The sequence below is a fragment of the Meles meles genome, chromosome 6 (genome assembly GCF_922984935.1).
Source record: "Meles meles chromosome 6, mMelMel3.1 paternal haplotype, whole genome shotgun sequence".
Taxonomy (NCBI): Eukaryota; Metazoa; Chordata; class Mammalia; order Carnivora; family Mustelidae; genus Meles; species Meles meles.
In genome coordinates, this window is record NC_060071.1 from 8,565,602 (window position 1) to 8,585,000 (window position 19,399).

Genomic DNA, 19,399 nt, shown 5'->3' on the forward strand with positions numbered 1-19,399 from the left:
GGCTCAGTCAGTTAAGTGTCTGCCTTCAGCTCAGGTCCTAATCTCAGGGTGCTGGGATGGAGCCCAGTGTTAGGCTTCCTGCTCTTTGGGGAGTCTGCTTCTCCCTCTGCCTCCCCTGACTTCTGCTAATGCTTGTTCTCTCTCTCTCTCTCTCAAATAAATAAAATCTTTTTAAAAAGAGAACATTGTTTTACTATGGCACTGGGCTTCATCAAAAGCTTTACTTATTGGGGCACCTGGGTGGCTCAGTCAGTTAAGCATCTGCCCTTGCTTCAGGTCATGATCCCAGGGTCCTAGGATCCAGTCCTGCATTGGGCTCTCTGCTCAGCAGGAGCTTGCTTCTCCCTCTCTTTCTGCCCCACTGCTCATGTTCTCTCTTTCTCTCTCTCTCTCAGATAAATAATAAAATCTTTTTTTTAAAGTTTTGTTTATTATCATTGGAAAAATATATATAAATTTCCCAGCTTTGACTTAGAATGCAGAAAGCTGGAAAGAGCGGTATCCTTTCCCTTGTAAAAACAACAATAAATTTGAGCATTCTGAAAATTTATAATTTTTCTTGAAGCCATCAGAGAAAGCAATATAAAAGGACTATAGGAAGGGGTGAAAACCCACATGTCCCCTCTTATGTTTTATTTCTTACAGAACAAAAATGTTCTTAAATGTTATGCCAGGGGAGCCTCGGTGGCTCAGTGGGTTAAATGTTATGCCATTGTTCTTAGGACACCAGTGAAAAACTCATTATCTCTGAAAGAAGGAACAAACAAAAAAATCTTCCACTCAGAACAATTTGACCAATAATAGTGGATTGCTCACTCATTTCATGTACACATGGAATTCTTATCATGACCCATACCCTAGGACCAAAAATAAACTTTAAGGTACATCAAGGTGGCTCAGTTGGTTAAGTGTCTGCCTTCAGCTCAGGTCATGATTTCAGGGTCATGGGATCAAGCCTGAGTTGGTCTCCCTGCTCAGTGGGGAGCCTGCTTCTCCCTCTCCTGCTGCTCCCCCTGCTTGCACTCTCTCTCTTTCTCTCTCTCTCAAATAAATAAATAAAATCTTAAAAAAAAAACTTAAAAAATTTAAATGAATTGACATAATGCAGAGCATATCCTTGGACATAAAGAATTAATCTAGAAGTTGAAAATAGGGGATTATCTAGAAAACCTCCAAATATTTAGAAATTAAACCTCCACCACTAAACGCCCCTGGATCACAATAGAACTCATTCTAGTGGAATTAGCAGATATTTTGAATTGAATGAAAATGGAAATACAGCATATTAAAATGTGTGGGATGCAGCTAAAAGCAGTGCTGAGAGGACAGTTTATAACACGGAGCTTATACAAGAAAAGAATAAAAGTCACAAAGAAATTAACTCAGCTTCCATCTGAATAAAGTAGAAAAAGAAGAGTAAATTAAAACCACAGATAGTAGAATGAAGAGAACAGTAAAGTAGAGCAGATAAGTAGTCTGTGTTCATCAATTGGGAAATTAATATTGTTATATTATCCATACAACTTAAAACCATCTATAGACTTAATGCAATCCCTATCAAAATTCCAATGGCATACTTGACAAAAATAGAAAAAAAAAACTGTCTAAAATTTGTATGGAGCCATGAAAGACCCCCAAAAGCTAAAGCAATTCTAAGGGAGAACAAAGCTGAAGCCATTACACTGCCTGATTTCAAACTATATTACAAAGCTAGAGTAATCCAACCAGCATGGTACTGGCATAGACACATAGACATATAAGAAAATCAACTCATATGGTCATATATGCATATATGGTCAATAATATTCAACAATGAAGCCACAAATACTCAGTGGGGAAAGGGTAGCTCTCCAATAACTAGTCTTGGAAAATTTGGATAACTACACACAGAAAAATGAAATTAGACACCTGTCTTACATTGCACAGAAAAATTAACCTGAAATGGATTAAGGGCTTAAGAATAACACCTGAAAGTGCAAAATTATTAGAAGAAAACATAAGGGAAAATCTCCTTGACATTTGTCTTGGCAACAATTTTCTGGATATGACACCGAAAGCATAAGCAATAAAAGCAAATATTGACAAGTGAGACTACATCACATTAAAAATCTTTTGCACCGTGAAAGAGGCAATCAACAAAATGGAAAGGCAACCCACAAAATGAGAAAAAAATATTTGCAAATACAATAGCTGACAAGATGTTAATATCCAAAAATATATAAAGAATTTATACAACCCAATAGTACAAAGACAAATAATCTGAATAAAATTGGGCAGAGGAACTGGACATTTTTCTTTCCCAAAGACATAAATGGCCAATGGGTCCATGAAAAGGCACTCAGCATCAATCATCATCAGGGAAATGCAAATCAAAACTGCAATGAGATATCAACTCACACCTGTTAGAATGGCTAGGATCAAAAAAAAACAAAAAACAAAACAAAACAAAAATACCAAGAGATAACAAGTGTTGGTGGGGTGTGAAGAAAAGGAAACCATTGCACACGGTTGATGAGGATGTAAATTGGTGCAGCCACTATGAAAAACAGTACGGAGATTCATCCAAAAAATTAAAAATTGAACTACCGTACGACCTAGCAATCCCACTTCTGTGTATCCAAAGGAAATGAAAACAGGATCTCCAAGAGATATCTGCATCCCCATGTTTATTGCAGCATTATTGACAAGAGTCAAGATACGGAAATAAGCCATGTGTTGGTCAACAAATGAATGGATAAAGGAGATGTGATATTTGTGGAATATATATTTATGTGCACATATAATATTTTTATATAATTTATATTATATACCATACACATTATTATACTAATGTAATATAACGTAATCTAATAAGATACAATCATTCAGCCATGGGATAAAAGGTAATCCTGACATTTGTGACAAGTTGGAAGAAACTAGAGGGCAAATATGCTAAGTGAAATGTCAGACAGAGAAATGTAAATACTAGATGATAGTCCCTTGTATATGGGATCTAAAAAGGCTGATTTCAAAGAAAAATAGCAGAACTGTGGTTACCAGGGACAGGGAGAATGATATAAATAGAGGATATATTGGTTAAAGGGTACAAATTTCTATTTATAAAAAGCTCTGGGGATCTAACGTGCAACATGCTGATTATAGCTCATAAAGCTCTATTATATACTTGAAAGTTGCTATGAGAAATCTGAACTATGCTCACCACAAAAAATGAAATGATACGTAATTATATGACAGGATGGATGTGTTAGTTAAGGCTATGGTGGTAATCATTTTGGAACAGGTACGTATATCCAATCAACAGGTTGTACACCTTAAACATACACAATATGTCAACCACATCCCAATAAAGCTGGAAAAAAAGAGCAAAAAGAAAGAAAATAAATGAAACTAAATGCTGATTCTTTCCAAGAATCTATACGTTTGTTTACACCTCAAACTATACTGATTAGGACAAAAAGAGTGAAGACACAGATTGAAAACACCAGGAATGAAATAAGCAACATCATTACAGATACTACAGGCATTCAATGAATAAAAAAGTAATAATATGTTATTTATGCCCATGGCTAGGGTCTGAACATTTGAGTTCACTGCTCCCCAAGTTCACATGTTGAAATGTTCACTCCCAAAGGTGATTGTATTAGTAGGTACAGCCTTTGTGGTTTGCTTAAATCATGACAATGATAAATGGATTTCAGAGAGATCTCATGCTCCTTCCACTGTGTGAAGACGCAGCAAGAAGTCAGGAGTAGTCTGCAGGCTGGGAGAGAGGTCTCACCCAGCCATGGTCCCAACCATGGTCCCAACCTGATCCCAGACTTCCAGCCTCTATAACTCTGAGGCATAGATTTCTGTTATTTATAAGTTCCCCAGTTTGTGGTATTTGGATATAGCAGCCCGAATGAACAAAGACATCCATACATTTGACAACTTAGATGAAATAAGTCAATTCCTTCATATATATATATATATATATATATATATATATATATATATATATATACTGCCTAGCTCTCCTGCATGAAGAGGTGGTCATATGAATAGCCCTATATCTATTAAATAAATTGAATTGTAAATTTAAATTTCAACAGCAAGCTTTCCAGTTTCAGATAGCTTCACTGGCAAATTCTACCAAACATTTAAGAATGGATTAACACCAGGTATACGCAAACCCTTCCAGAAAATAGAAGAGATGAAGCTTCTCAGCTTGTATTATTATGCCTGTGTCACCATGCCAAAAACCAGACAAAGACATACAAGAAAAGAAACTTACCAAGCACAGCTCCTCATAAACATAAGTGCCAAAGTCCTCAACAACATTATAGTACACAAAAAAGTATATAATGAAGGTTATCCTGAGAATGCAATTAATTTCAAAAGTAATCAGGTGTTAATGTATTATTTTTGCCTGTGAAGAATATTTAGTTTCCAATTCTTGAGATCAAGAAAAGTTAGGGGTTCCTGGGTGGCTCAGTGGGTTAAAGCCTCTGCCTTTGGCTCAGGTCATATCTCAGGGTCCTAGGATTGAGCCTGGCATAGGGCTCTCTGCTCAGCGGGAAGCCTGCTTTCCCCCTCCCCCTCTGCCTGCCTCTCTGCCTGCTTGTGATCTCTCTCTCTGTCAAATAAATAAATAAAATCTTAAAAAAAAAGAAAAGAAAAGTTAGAATAGTTAGAAGAATGATGAAAGGGTGTCCTACTAGATGTTTAAAAAGTATTTTAAAAGAATAACATTCAGTTTGTTACTTGTACATTCATAGATTTTTTTTCCATTTTATTTATTTTTTCAGCGTAACAGTATTCATTCTTTTTGCACAACACTCAGTGCTCCATGCAAAACGTGCCCTCCCCATTACCCACCACCTGTTCCCCCAACCTCCCACCCTTGACCCTTCAAAACCCTCAGGTTGCCCCAACCTCCCACCCCTGACCCTTCAAAACCCTCAGGTTGTTTTTCAGAGTCCATAGTCTCTTATGGTTCGCCTCCCCTCCCCAATGTCCATAGCCCGCTCCCCCTCTCCCAATCCCACCTCCCCCCAGGAACCCCCAGTTTGTTTTGTGAGATTAAGAGTCATTCATAGATTTCTATGGCTTGAGAATTTCATCCATTTTTACAAACTCTTCCACACCTCAGATTGTTTTGTTTTTGTTTTTGTTTTTTGCACTTGGTTTATGGTGTCATAGACAGTTTTCCCTCCACTTATTTTGTTATGGTTCTTTTTGTTGTGGTGGTTAGCAGATAAAAATGTATCTCTTCGTTAGTCATTCAGCTTCTTCAAACAACTTTTAAAATAAAACCCACTTTCTTATTGGGGACATCATTTTCAGGGCCAATTTATTTCCTCTTTTAGATTGGCCTATTTTTTCCCCCACAAGCCCAGTTTGAAGTACTGTGATGCACTTGTGATATAACTGCATTGTGATTTGATTCCAAGTTTGGTTTGTTCTCATTCCTTCTAGGTTTTTTTCTCATTGGCTGAAGCATTACCTTAAGATATTTTTCCCTGAGAAGCAGTACATGGGAAATAACTTTTTCCAGTTCTTACACATTCAAACACATTTTAAATTTGTATTCACACTTGACATACTTTTGATAGATGTAGAATTCTAAGTACAAAGTTATTTTCCCTCAAAACTTTGAAAACATTACTTCATTGTTTTCTTGGCATTGAGTGTTGCTGAACAGAGGGCTGAAGCTTTTGACTTCTTTTTATTTTTCTTTTGTGGGGAACAATGTTTTGTTTTGTTTTGCTTTGCTTTTTGTCTGTTTGTTTCTTTGTTTTATTAATCTCTGGCACTTTGGAAGTCCTCTTTTCTCCCTTTTTTTTCTTTTTTTGCATAGATGTGGTTTCTTTCATTCATCTGACTTGATACTTGTTGGGTTCTTGCCATATGAAGACTCCTTTGTAATTAAATTCTGGTAACATTTATTTCTTTAGATTACTGATTATGTCCTCCATTCACATGTCTTTCTTTTCCTTTTTCTTAAAAAAAAAAAAAAAGGTTTTACTTATCTATTTGCAAGAGAGAAAGAGACTGCACATAGGAGGTGGGGGGAGTGGCAGAAGGAGAGGGACAAGCAGACTCCCCGCTTCGAGGGGAACCTTACAAGGGGCTTAGGACCCGGAAATTGGGAGGCAGATGTTCAACCAACTGAGCCACCTAGGTGCCCTTTTTTATTTTCTTTCTTATAAACTGCTATTAAATGCTTGTTGTGCTCCTGGTATTTTTTTTTTAAGATTTTATTTATTTATATGAGAGAAAGAGAGAGAGAGAGAATGAGCAGGGGGAGGTGCAGAGGAAAAGGGAGAAACAGACTTCCTGCTGAGCAGGTAGCCTGACTCAGGGCTCAGTCCTAGGACCCAGAGATCATGACCTGAGCTGAAGGCAGCCACTTGACTGAGCCAACCATGTGCCCCTCTCCTGGTTAATTCTTACACTTAGCTTTACTCTATCATTTTTGTTTTGCCAAAAATTCTAGACTTCTAACAAAAATATATTTATGCATCTTCCAAATTAACTTTTACCTAAATGATATAGTTATATTTTCTCCATTGACTACTATTTTGTGACATAATATTGTCATATTTTTCTATAATTTCTTCTTTAATCCTTCTGATGAAAAAAAAATCCTTTAAATGTCTTTTCTGTTACCTAAATAATTTATTTTATTTTCAGGTTCAATTGGTCTGTTTCTAACGAGCGTGTGTATGTGTGTGTGTGTGCGTACATGCAGGTTTTCTTTAAGTGCCTGGTGATTTGACTTGCTATTGTTGCTATATAGGAAAACTATTTAATTTTATATATCTACTTTGTATGTAATCCAATTACTAAACTCTCAAAATTTTTATTTTTTTTAAATCTTCCCTTTTCTTTTTTTTTTACACTTTTTTCTATTTTATTTATTTTTTCAGCGTAACAGTATTCATTGTTTTTGCACAACACCCAGTGCTCCATGCAAAACGTGCCCTCTCTATTGCCCACCACCTGTTCCCCCAACCTCCCACCCCTGACCCTTCAAAACCCTCAGGTTGTTTTTCAGAGTCCATAGTCTCTTATGGTTCGCCTCCCCTTCCAAATTTTTTTTTTTTAATAAACATAAATCTTCCCTTTTCTAATTAATACTCTTATTTCTTCCTTTTTTCTCTTTTATTGGTTGGAACTTTGAGGAAAACCTTAAATATAATATGATGATAAGTTTAAAGATATATTTTATAGAAAGAATATATTCTAAAATATTGCATATTATTTATTATAGTATACATATGATAGAATTTTTCCATTATTTAATTTTATGGATACTAGCTATTGGTTTTGAAATCTTCATCATGTAGAGTTAGTATTTTTCTATCTACAGTTTGTTCAAAGCTTTTCTTTTAATGGTCTTGAATATAAGGAAATATAGATTTTTGGGGACACCTGGGTGACTCAGTGCTTAAACATCTGCCTTCAGCTTGGATCATGATCCCAGGATCCTGGGATCGGGCCCCATATCAGGTTCCTTGCTCAGTGGGGAACCTGTTTCTCCCTCTACCTCAGCCTGCTGCTCCCCCTATTTGTGCTCTCTCCCTTGCTATCTCTCTCTCTGCGTCAAATAAATAAATAAAATTTTTAAAAAAAGAAATACAGATTTTCTTCAAATTATTTTTAACATCTATTAATATTTTCCCTTCTTTGCTTATTAAAGTGATACATTATATCAATATATTTCTTAAGTCGGATAGTCTCACATTCCTGTATAAACGTTAATTTTATGTTATTATCTTAATATGTTTATTTAGAATTATTAATGTTTATTAATATATTTCTGTTCTTAAAAAAAGTTTCTAGATTTCCTGAGTTATCTTCATGATTTCTTATGAAAATTGTACCTGATTTATAAACTTAATTGAGAAGAGAGATACTGCTTTCCACAATAGAGAAAGATTTAGAAGGCGTGGACATTATTTGTTCTTTTTTATTTTTATCAAACTTAACTCTGGACCCAGAGTTTTGGGGGGGTTAATTACATGTTTAATTTCTTCCTTTTTAATAAATTTATTATCATACCTCTCCTATTTTGAGACAAAGCACAGACAATAGCCCATTTTGTATAGATTTTTCAATGTTATCCATACAATTATACTGTATTACTCTTCTAAATTTTTAATCTCTCCCATATCTGTGCCCCCTTGGTGGTATAGAGTTCTTATTTTTAATTTCCTGATATTTGCTTGATTACCTTTACAAGAAATTTGACTATTATTAGAGTTTATGGGAAAAAAACTAGTTCTTACATTTATTTATCTTTTTAATTTTCTCAGTTTTCTAATATATTAATCTCAGATTTTATCTTTTTAATTTATCATAGCTCCCCACTTTTTTTTTTTTTTGGAGGGGGAGTGAGGGGGAGTCATCATTTGAAGAGTTAATTTTCATTTTCCTACTTCAATAATTAATGAGTGTGCTTCTAAAAACAGATTTTTCTGGCTTCTTGAAGTTTTCATATGTATTTATTATTCTAATTGGCATTAATATTTAAGACTGTAGCTGGACAAATTGCTTTGTCTTTCATCCTCGAGCTATTAAGCAGGCTGTTTTATCTTTTTTTTTTTTTTTCAATTTCAAAGTAAGTACATATTTTGTAAACATTCTATAATGACCATTTTCTTGTTGTTGTTATGGAAGTACTTGAATCTCATTTCTTGTAATTTTTCATCTTCTCCTTTGCTATTATTAGGACGACAGTTCTTATCCAGCAACTGTTATGATGTTTAATAGTTAGTCATGTTCCCAGTCCTAAAAATTGTTTCTAAAACGATATAATCCAGAAAGTCAGAGATCCAGTTTACTCTATTAGTATCTAAATCAGGAAATTTAGGAGGAGATTTAGGTTTTTTTGTTTTTTAAATCAGCTTCTTAGTTTGGAGGCTAAGCTCTAAATTAAATGCTGTAAGGTACCATTTGTTTTTTTTTTAAACAAATTTAAAAAAATCACAAACTTTATTTCCCTCAGTGCAAATTAAACCATAATTCAAAGAACTTGTAAAAATCATGACATTTGGGCCAGAATTGATAACATGGTATCATAAGGATAAATTAGTTCTTACAAGGGTTGGGTCTTCTTTAGTCCTTTGAAATCAGTAAATAATCAAAGGGAGGGAAATGGAGCTTAACAGAGGCTGATAGACAGGAATTTTTTTCAACACATCACAGACACAGGGAAAGTGTACACTGTTTCAAGTTACTCTCTGGATTGATTTCCCTTTTGACCTTTCAGAGAGAGCAGGCTCATGTTCACCACGATGCCCTCAGGACGCGGAGTAGGATGTCCATGACAGCTGCTCTCAGGAATCCTACGGGTGTGTCTGAAGATCTCCAGTTTCCTTTGAAACTGTGCAAGAAGCTGCTGTTGCTTTTGATGTTGAAAAAAACAAGAGCAAAACGGTCCCGATTTCCCAAAGCCTCACAGTGTGGGAAGGTACATTTATGGGATGAGTCTCAAAACATGGCTTTGGCAGCAGAACATGCCTTACTTAACCTTCGTCCTCAACAGACTGATCACTGAAAAGCCAGACCCCAAATCTCTCCGTCCGAATTCGAAGAATCCTTGTATTTGCTTCTGAATGGTCCTAACTGACCTTTCTTCTCACTTTTGGGCGTTCATCCTGTTTCCTGTGTCCAACTGCTTGTGTTTTTGGTCCCTGCTCCCTTTGTGAACATCATTTCGTGATCTATGAATGCGTATCCACACATCTAGTTAATGTCAGCGCCTGCCCTTGTTTCTGTCTTCTGATGATTACAGTTTTCATGAGCAACCACTTCTTTGTTCTGCAACAACAGGGAGTATATTGAGCTATTCAGATCACGGAATAAATCTATTTGAAAAGAACCAAGACACCGTTATTTTGCCTACCATCTTGCAGGTACAAAGTAGGAGAAAGACACTCTAAGTTCCCACACAGCTTGTCTGTATGAGATGAGGACTGGAATCTGACTTTCCTAAACGTAGTCTTGCGAGCTTTCTTATCTACCAGACTTTCTCTAACTTTGTAAAGCCCAGAACACTTTATGTGATATATTCCATTGAGTCTAAGAATATAAAGAGAGCTAAATTAAAATAAGTGCCTGTAAAGTAGACCCTACCCATTAAACTTCCTCCTCTCTTTGTCAGCAGGTCCCAAAGCAAGACTGCAAATATCTAATTTGAATCCTCCCACCCTCTGCTGTGGGAAAAATTCAACAGCAGAGAGGGCATTTGCGAGTGTGGGAGCCCAGGGAAGGATGTGGGGGAACATGGGCATGGGGAGCAATTGCAGTTTTAAATAGGGTGTTCAAGGCAAACATCACGGAGAAGGTGACATTTGAGTCATGATTTAAAGCAGGTGAGGGAGAAATCCATGGGACATCAGGTGGAAGCGCGTTCCTGCTAGAGGCCACGGCCATTGAAAACTCCAGGTCATGTCCAATAGATAGTAAGATGGTGCATTTGGAAATATATAAGAGAAATATCTAATCTTCTAGCCAGCCAGGTCAAATTGGAGAACCCGGGTGATACCTGTAGTGAAAAATACTGCAGCTAAATCACCTTCTGCATCATCTTCATTGAGATACCAACTGCTCCCAAGCTTTTCATTGGGCAAAGACTTAACCAACATTGCTTTTCTTAAATGTGTGTATCTGTGTGTGTCTTTCTGCACAAATTACATATCTATTCACAGGAAGCTTGCTAACGGGCTTGTTCCAGGTGGTATCGTTTATTGCTATCATTTTTAGACCAGGTGACATGCTTGGGTACCTATGAAACTGAGAACATGGAGCAACTCGGACGAAAACATATACGTATATGTCAACATCGCATCTAGGCATCTTGTGTCCAAAGACGCTGTGTCCATAGTAGGGTGAGTTGTCTCAGAGACTGAGAAGCTGTGTCATTTCTTTGTCAGGGAGGCGTTGTCAAGAACTCATTTAATCAAGCTGTCCAGTGTCCCCCAAACATCTGACCCACTCCAAACTCCCAATGTTCCTTGACCGCCCTGTTCCCTCTCCCTTTGGGTATGCTCTGCCCATAATACTTTTTCTTTGACTCTCCTCCTTCATCACCCAAATCACGTGGACTATTCCAGTTCTTCCTCCAAGAACCAGTTCCTTTATCCCCTCTTCTGCTTCAGGCTCTCTCCTCTGTGCTCTGTCAGCATTCTGCTCCTGCCTCTTTTGTAGCAAAAGCTAAATACCAGAGCCCTATTGTGTAAATGTTCTCAGCTCTGTCTGGTACCCGATTGTGAGCTGCTCGAGGACACATGCTGACAATTGATTCACTTCTGCATCCACTGGCTGAACCCAGTATCTGATGAACAGTAGACTCTTAAATAAGTGTATCTCTTACAAATGTGTGAGTGAGTCATAATGGTTCCATCCTATTAGGAAGGTATGTGCTGTGTAAACTAAGAGTTTGGATCTCCTTGGAGAACATTTCTTTGTTGAAAATCCAAAGCTGAAATCTCCTGAGAGCGCTAGTCATTGGGATTATATAAAAAAGTGAACCATCCTCCAGTCACATCCAACATGAACTAGATTTGCAAGGAACCATCTTTGGTGATATAGGTTATAGGTCCTGAAGACAAGATTAATCATTCCCACTGAGATGACATCTATGTATCAGAAAGTACAGCGCCTTCCCAAAGATGCATTTATTATCGTATTTATTCATTCCACACATGTTTCTTGAGCTGCGGGCAGTGTGCTAGACTCCTGAATACTTCAAGAGGGGGAAAAAAAAACAAAATAAGACCTCTGCTTTTATAGAACAGGCATTCCATCTGTAGTTAACAGAAATAATTCATGGGCTTCTTTGTAAGTAGAGCAGAATAAGGGGGGATCAGTAAATGGGAGGGGTTATGGGACAGGTTTGAGTATTAATAGAATAGTAGACCTAACTGAAAAAGGTGACTTTTGACCAAGAAGTCTCAGCTCAGCAAGGTCTTCTATGAACTAAAGCCTCCTGTAGCAAGAAGTCCAAACGAGCAACCGAAAAAGTCTAGTCAACCCAGCAAACGCCCCTAGCACCGTATCTTAAGTTCTCCAAGTATCAGTAGGCTTTCAGAAATGGCCTCCATGAAATACTCTAAGAGCACAACCATCTCCAAAATGAATCTGGTCTATGCATTTTATAGATAGCAAAACGTTTCCATCACCGCAGTGCTTTGCAAATATTTTTAAAGATCAAGGACATTGGCCAATTTAGAGATGTTTAAAACAGAGCATTTTCACCTCACCTCGTCTATTACTCACCTTTTTTTTTTAAGATTTTATTTATTTACTTGACAAAGAGACATACAGGAAGGGAGGGAACACAAGCAGGGGGAGTGGGAGAGGGAGAAGCAGGCTCCCCATTGAGCGGAGAGTCCAACATGGGGCTTGATTCCAGGACCGGTGGGATCATGCCCCGAGCCAAAGGCAGACACTTAATGACTGACCCACCCAGGCACCCCTATTACTCACCTCTTAATACAATTTGTGAAGACCTCATAAGGGGTACAGTAATGCCCTCACCACAACCACAACCCACATAGGGTAACTGAAGAAATGCTGTGGGGAAAAGGCCCAGGTCTGGAGGATTCAGGAAAATTTTTCTGGAGGTCGCTGGACTTCAGGTAGTTAGACGTTCCTTTACCTCGTGAGGGACTATCAGATTCTGCCACTTGCAGAAAATTGACTTAGGCAGAGCTATCTTTTATTATTATTATTATTATTATTATTGTTATTATTATTATTATTTCATTCTTGCCCGAAAGTGCCATTTCAAAGTGTGTTCCTTTCTGGATTGGAAAACAAAATAATGAGCTCGTATTTGTATTTCCTGGGAGGCCCCATTCATTTACATTCAGTTACTCTGGAGGCTCCGCAGGTCCTGTAATTTGCGTCTTGCTACTAGACCCAGACATACAACCCAGCAGGGGAGAAATGGTCTCCAGTGCCTTCCCAGGATGCCTACCTTGTGCAGGCGTTCTCGTGCCTACCACGCCACATCCATATCACCAAGACATTTGATATAGTGCCATCTGGGTCCTTGCCTGTTGCACTAAAACTGAGATAGAGACGTGCATAGGCCAAGCACGGTGGTGCTCTCTGCTGGGTGAGATCCCCCGGGTCCCTGACCTGTCTGAACGTTTTTTTTTCTTTCGAGCTAGATTAATAACACTGGCTTACATTTATAATAATGCTATCAGATGAAGAGTCGCTTTGTCGCAGACCGAACCAGATTAGTGATAAAAAGTGACTTTGCTACAAAATAGTATTTCTAGTCTTTGACCCCATCCACTCTGAGTGTCCAGACCTCTAGCCCACCTACCTCTGGGAATCTGCAAGAAAATCTTATAGATGTTTGTTGGTTTGTTTTTGCCTTCCAGCTGCTATCCTCTGTGCTTTTCTTCCCTCTGTCCCCTCCTGTGATGATTTATATCTGCTTTAGTCATCAGAGCAGCCAAAACAGACAAGGATGATTTCTTTTCTGGTTACTTCTTGCTTCCTAACAAATGCACTAAAACTTAGTGGCTTAAAACAAGCATTATTTTATTTGCCCATGATTATAATGTGCAGGCGGGGCTCATCCGGTCTTGCTGGTGCTCACTCCTGTGATTGCATTCGGATTGAAGCTCAGTTGGGAGCTGGGAAGCCGGCACGGCCGGCCATCTTTGCTTCGTGGCCCCAGAGCCTCTCCCATTCCACATGGACTCTCCACTTTGTCTTTCCATGAGCTCTCGACAATAGCTCAATGGACACTCTTGCATGGAGACTCATCGTTATTGAGAGGACAAAAGAAGTTGCCTCGAAGCCTTTATAAGGGTTAGGTCTGGGACTGGCATGGCGTCACTTCCAACACATTCCACTTTGCTAAAGCAAGTGACAGGCTGAGCCTGATTCCAGAGCAGGGTCCGGACTAGAGGTGTACGAGGTGCTGGTCTTACCTTCCATAGCATCTACTATGCTCTCTTTTAAAGATGGCATAGCCTATGTTCATAGTTAAGGGTCTTCTCAGACCATTTCCTGTATATAGATGGCCCAGTGCCCTAAAGCCTGTCATCATTTAGAACTATCCCTGTCCCTTTTCGTTCACGCTGGTAGTATTTCTATCAGTTTAATTATATTAAAAACTCTGCAGATTTCCTCTGGATTGTGTCAGTTTACTTCAACAGACAAAAGACTCACCCTCACAAATCCTCAAGACGAAGGATTTGTTCTCCCTTGGGCAGCTGTGATACCATGTTCTTAATATTCTTAGAAGTCCTTCTGTCTAGTTTAGTCTACAAGATGCCATATTAAATCTTTCTGAAGTCTTAACAAAGGATTTACACCTGAGTTCTTGATTTGATCTGACCTGGAGGCCGTCTTTTACTGCTGGAGCCCTGGATTTGATCCAAGCTCTGTGACCATTTCTTACTTCAAGACTCTCTCACTGGAAACACTGGGAGTGAAAAAGAGTTCTATTTTCCAAACTAGTAAGTTCAGATTTGATTTTATTTTTAGATTCTACTTAAAAAAAAAGGAACAGTTCATTCTTTATTTCATCTTCCTCTGTTCGTCTGTTATCAAACACAGCTAGAAAGAGGCTGTTATACTTTTAACACTCCACATGGAAATTTCAGCTAGATGAACAGATTCATTGACTAAATTTCCTATCTTCCAGGTGACCAAAGGTGACAGGATGGCCAAATGTTTTGTCACCATTACTACATGAATTACTTTTCCTCCAACCTCCATTTGTAGTTTTTCTAGTTCCTTCCTGGCCTCCAATGATGGGCTTCTTTTACCTTTGGGAACCTATTTGCCATTCAGTCCCCAAACTGCACGTATTAGTTGTTTTGTTTTGTTTTGTTTTTATGGTGGCACACCATTTCAAAGTGTCGATTTCAGTTTTGGGTATGTATTATGATGGCCTTTCGGAGAGTCCCAAGAAATGGTGACTTAAAGCAACACCATTTTATTTTCTCATAATTCTCTGGGTCTGTCCCTGTAATTGCACTACTGGGTATTTACCCCAAAGATACTGATGTAGTGAAAAGAAGGGCCATCTGTACCCCAAAGTTCATAGCAGCAATGGCCATAGTTGTCAAACTGTGGAAAGAGCCAAGATGCCCTTCAACAGGTGAATGGATAATTTACCTATGACTGAATGACTGAATGAAGTATTATGCCTCCATCAGAAAGGATGAATACCCAACTTTTGTATCAACATGGATGGGACTGGAAGAGATTATGCTGAGTGAAGTAAGTCAAGCAGAGAGTCAATTATCATATGGTTTCACTTACTTGTGGAACATAAGGAATAACATGGAGGACATTGGGAGAAGGAGAGGAGAAGTGAGTTGGGGGAAATCAGAGGGGGAAATGAACTGTGAGAGACTGTGGACTCTGAGAAACAAACTTGAGGGGTTTGGGGGAGGGGAATGGGTGAGGCTGGTTGTGGGTATTAAGGAGGGCACATATTCCATGGAGCATTGGGTGTGGTGCATTACCAATGAACCTTGCAACACTGAAAAAAACTAATTTAAAAAAATACTAATAATTCTGTGGGTCTGGGATGCACAAGTTTCAGCTGGTCCTTACCATGGCTCCTCCCTCTCTCTGTGAATAGATTGAGCCTCCTCAGAGCATGGTAGTTTCAGAATAACCATACGTTTTACATAATAGCTGTTTTCCAAGAAGAAACAGTCCCAAAGTAGCAATAAAAGCTGTATAACCCTTGAGGCTCAATCGTGGAAATTGACCCGAATCACTTCTGCTGCACTCCATTAATTAAACAAGCCATAGTTCCAATTCAGATTCAGAGGGAGAGAATGACCCAAGAGCAACGGACGTTAACAGATTACAAACAGATCACCACAGTCTCCTTATAGAATCTTCCTTCTTCTGTCTAGTAGAAGCTAGCCTATTTTCTGTCTGATCAGTCTGCCAGTTCCACTCTGACTTTCAACATGCTCCAACATGTTCTAGCTAGTGCCTTGATTAGGAAGTAAATCCTTCTCCTCCCTTGGGTAAGCATCTGTCACATGGGCTACCAAATTTTCATCATAGCTTAAAGATTCTATAGACATCCTACTGAATCAGTACTCTAATTTTCTTAATTGCAGGTCAGGCTTTTTGTTGTTGTTTGTTCTGTTTTGTTTTAAATCTCCTATCCCCAGCTCTTATGAGTCCATGAGAGCTGGGTTTAGTTGACTTGAGCAAAAGAAAATAAGTTATTTTAAAAATCTCTCTATGTCTGATTTTCCATATATCTTTTAATCAACTTCATTTAAGTATATTTTGTGTACAATTAGATTGTGTGTGTGCAGTTTGGTGAGGTTCAACAATCATCAACATGGAACTGACCACCCATACAATTAAGATAAAGACCATTTCCAGCACTTTTTTTTTACAAAATGTTTCCTCCCAGCTCTCTTACACTCCTTCCCACCTCTAGCAATTCCAAGAGCCAGGTAACTACGGATCTTTCACACCCTTTTTGGACTAGTGTTCCTGCAATAGAATTTCACATAAATGGTATTATACAGAATGTAACTTTAAGGTGCCTGGATCATTCAACAGTATAAGCATTTGAGATTCTTTCATGTATTGATAGTTAATTTCTTTATATTGTCAAGTAGCATTCCATTGTATAAACATACCGCTTCTCCTTTACCTGTGCACCTGCTGATGTACATTTAAATGGTTTCCTTTTAAATTTTTTTTCTTTTGCAAATAAAGTTGCTGTGAATATTCATGTGTAAGCTTCTTTAAGATCATGCTTTCTTTTCTCTTGGGTAAGTACCAAGAAATTAAAGAAATGAGCCGTAGCAATGGTACAAGGCCTGAGAACCAGGAGCACTAACGTCTAAGGGAAGGAAAAAATGGATGTCCCAGCTCAAGCAAAGATAGCCAATTTGCCCTTCCTTCTGGATCATGCCCATCAGCATTGGTAAAGACCGTCTTCTTTACTCATTCTATGATTTCAAATGTTAATCTCTTCTGGGAACATACTCTTAGAGCCAGAAATAATCTTTCACCAGCTCTCTGGGTATCCCTCAGCACAAATTGATACATAAAAATTAACCATCCAAAATACCCTTAGTGAGTTTTTCATTTCAGTTTTAAAATCTTCAGCTCTAGGATTCCTGTTTGGTTTATTTTTATAATTCCTATCCCTTTATTGATATTTTCTATTTGTTTACACATGATCCTCTGGTTTTCTTGACCTCTTTGTCCATGGTTTCCTTTAGCAATTTGAGCATATTTGAGGCAGTTGATCTAAAATCTTCCTCTAACAAGTCAAATGTCTATGCTTTCTCGGGGGTATTTTCTATAAAATTCTTCTGTGAAGAGACACATGTTCTTGTTTCTTTGTGCGCTGTATACATTTTTTTAGTGAAAAAGTGAACATTTTAAATATTATAATGTGGTAGCTCTGGCAAAGAGATTCTCTTATCTGCATCCGGTTCATTTTCATCACTTGCTGTGGACTCTAGCTGCTTTTCTAGTAACTTCGCAGACTCATTTTATAAAGTATATTTTCTTTATCAGGTATGGTCTCTGAAGTCTCTGTTAAAGGAACAGCTAATGTTCAGCCAGTTTTTTGACAGATATGTCCTTGAATGCCAAGCTTTTGCCCCCATAAAAAGTGGAAAGAATGGGAAAACAAAGAAGAAACACGGATGATAATGATGATGATGATAACAGTAATAATGATAACAAATTTATTCTCGTCTTTTCACTTCGGCTATGGGCTGGGGCCCTCCTCCAGCACTTAGCCAGACCATTTACAGCTCTGCCTTGGCCTTCACGTCTTGCTTTGCTCTGAATTTTGAGATCGGCCAGAGGTGAGAGCTGATGGTTCTCTCAAGTCGTTCTGGAGCACGGATCCTGCCCTGTCCCTATGCCTGGCCCTCTCAATTCCCCAGTAAACACATGTGCTTGCTTTTTATTGACCTGATTTGTGAAAAAAATCTTCTTCCAAGCTTTTTTTCCCAGAGTCCCTGTTGCCCTATTGTACACCTCAACTGTAATCTTTGACCTGAGGGACTGTGGGGTGTTTGTTTGCTTTATGATGTTTTTGAGGAATTCCTGGTGCTTTTCCACCCCAAGTGAGTTCCTAGAGAGGAGAAACAAAGACTAAAGTCTTGTGTCGGCCCTTTAAGCAGCCCCAAGGTAGATGAGAACAGACAAATACGATCCTTTGCCAACAAGGTCTGTTCTGCTCCCGCCAGAATCAGGCACTCAGGCCCCACACTGAGAAAATGAGGTACCGTCTTTAGGACTAACATCAAGCTGTGGCAGGCATAAAGCAAGGGCAAGTAAATATGCAACATAGCTTCCCACCACTTGGTTGCTGTAAACTTTTTTTTTTCTTTAAAGATTTTCTTTTTTTATTTGACAGAAAGAGATCACAAGTAGGCAGAGAGGCAGGCAGAGAGAGAGAGGAGGAAGCAGGCTCCCTGCTGAGCAGAGAGCCCGATGCGGGGATCGATCCCAGGACCCTGAGATCACGACCTGAGCCGAAGGCAGAGGCTTAACCCACTGAGCCACCCAGGTGCCTCTGCGGTAAACTTTTTTAAACTTCTTTTCCCCAGATGTCTGGCAAACTTGATTCTGACAATTCTGGTTGAATTTTCTGTTTCTGTTGAGAAAATGGGCTGTTGGAGTTGCCAACTCCCCCATGGTTGCTGACCTCATCTCTGTTTTTACATATTTGTTTGTTTCTTTTTTTCTACATTGTGACTGGTAGACACCAAGAAAGAAACAGACAAAATAGGGGAGGAAACCTTTGCTCTATTTCTGTTCTACTCATAGAATTGACTTTGAAATAGAAGTCAACACGGACTTCCACCAACTCAGTGGTCAGAGTCAGGTGGAGGTGTCTGAAGGGACGTGTGACCATGTTGTCTTGAGTGTCTCTGGCTCCTGAGGGAGATCTCCAATCTGATTTAAATAATTCCATATTTTCACAAACAGTGTGTGGATCTTAGTAACAGAAAAGGAGACTAAATAATAATTTGACCCTAAAATGTGGCAATGTGCCCAATTAATTTTTTTGTCTGTATTTTCAAATGATTAATTCTGACAGCGTGTGTTCATTATTTATTCATTCAACGAATATATAATAAGCTCCTAATACATATAATGCAAGATCCAAGTATATATCAATGTATACTCATTGCTATAGATCTATGAAGAAGAAATTCCTGACCTAATGAAGGTCAGGGTCAGAGTTTTTCTGGTGAATACCCAAATACACAATAAACAAAATAAATGCATGTATTATGTGGTATATTTAAAAAAAATAATAGAGTAGGCTGAGGGGAGTTGAGTAGTGCTTCCAATGACAAAGGGTGATAATTTAAGAAAATGGTCAGGGTCAGCCTAATTGAGAAAGTAACATTTGAGGACT